Consider the following 2,093-nt stretch of genomic DNA (forward strand, 5'->3'; position numbering starts at 1 on the left):
CCATACTTTAATGCATGTATCAGTTCATCATAACACGTGTTGATTGAATCAATTCTAACACTTCTTCTCGGCCGGTATAGTCTGTGTCCACAGTCACACACCCATCATCCGTTTGGTAATCGCTGAGGTCCATGCTTGTACCGGGTGTGAAGCTAAACGTTGCTCCGTTGGTGAACTTACTTGTCGTGAAAGACCCAGTCTCATCATATTCACTGGTCAGAAACTCTCGACTCAGAATTGCCTTGTCGACCAGCTCAGGGTTGACAACGCTCAACACGTTAAGATTTTCTAAGCCGCCGCCGCCGCCACCACCTTGTTGATGGTGGTGTTTGGCAATGTCAATATGCATGTTCCGGAGATGAATGAGAGGTACCGTATTGCGGAGACACTCTGAAATCATTTTCTCAGAAACAAATTTAGTCTTCCGAAGCTTCAGATTCTGTTCACACTCCAATTAAGAATTGGATGCATCATAACTCAAAAACACACATTCGCCTTAAGGGATCAAAGTGAATGTGTGTTTTAGTCTTCCGAAGCTTCAGATTATGTTAACACTCCAATTAAGAATTGGATGCATCATAACTCAAAAACACGCATTCGCCTTAAGGGATCGAAGTGAATGTGTGTTTTAGTCTTCCGGAGCTTCAAATTCTGTTCACACTTCAATTAAGAATTGGATGCATCATAACTGAAAAACACACATTCGCCTTAAGGGATCGAAGTGAATGTGTGTTTTAGTCTTCCGGAGCTTCAAATTCTGTTAACACTTCAATTAAGAATTGGATGCATCATAACTCAAAAACACACATTCGCCTTAAGGGATCGAAGTGAATGTGTGTTTTAGTCATCCGGAGCTTCCGATTCTGTTAAAACTCCAATTGGAAGATTTGATTTGATAAATTTAATACACCCATGGGAAGCCGAACGCAGGGAAAGACAATAAGAAAAGTCAAAGACACATTCATCTCGATAGAGTTTATTCTCAGTTACGTTATTACATCTGGATCTGTATCAAATTATCATCAACTACATCAACTACAAAGTCATTATAGAGTTTGTATTATGTTACAGTTGAATGTAGTCTAACCTTGATTGAGTTGAATGTATGTCTTTGTCTTGCGAAGCTTCCGATTCTGAAATCAGTTATCGTCAAATATCTCGAGGTCTCCGTCCGATTCTGATCTAGCGAAGTTTGCTACTGTTTCGCTACTTGTCAATTCACCGTTGCCAGCAACGAGTAAAGTCAGCCGAGACCCTGTGAGCCACTGCAGCTCGCTAGCAGCTCACCCCCCACCGTGTTGAACCCCACCGCCCAACACCCGAGCCGAGAAACTCTCGGCTAACTGGCCGGGAGTGACCCGATGAGGTGTTCCCCCCCCTAAAAAGTCCACTTACGGCTCAAACCGGGCGACCGGACCGCCCGATTCTGCACCTGTTAGGGATGAAATGCTTGACGCCAGCGCGGCGATATCGTGAGTTACCACTGAAAGTCAGAATACGACGCTTCCTCCTCCCGATTTGGAGCGTAGGGATAACTGAACTATTTTAACGGATGGGTTTCGGTCACGACGGTCGACGATTTGGACCATTCGGGAGGCAGAATCTGTCGCGCTCGTCACCCTATATGTTCACAGGTGTGCTCAAGGCACTTCGCTACACGCTAGATGCGCTACTAAGGTGACTTAGGACCGTCACTGGTAACGCTGGGGAGGTCGTCGTCAAAACCCCCCCATAGCCCTTACACCCCCGCTTACCCTCCACCCCCCGCATCTCTTAATTTTAAGAATCGGGCATTTTCAAGCACATGTTCACCTCACACAAGGTTAGACGACATTCAGTACGAACTAGATTCAGAATCGGAAGCTTCGAAAGACAAAGACACACATTCACCTCACACAAGGTTAGACGACATTCAGTACGAACTAGATTCAGAATCGGAAGCTTCGAAAGACAAAGACACACATTCACCTCACACAAGGTTAGACGACATTCAGTACGAACTAGATTCAGAATCGAAAGCTTCGGAAGACAAAGACACACATTCACCTCACACAAGGTTAGACGACATTCAGTACGAACTAGATTCAGAATTG

This window comes from Eriocheir sinensis, unplaced genomic scaffold, assembly GCF_024679095.1.
Source record: "Eriocheir sinensis breed Jianghai 21 unplaced genomic scaffold, ASM2467909v1 Scaffold66, whole genome shotgun sequence".
Classification (NCBI taxonomy): domain Eukaryota; kingdom Metazoa; phylum Arthropoda; class Malacostraca; order Decapoda; family Varunidae; genus Eriocheir; species Eriocheir sinensis.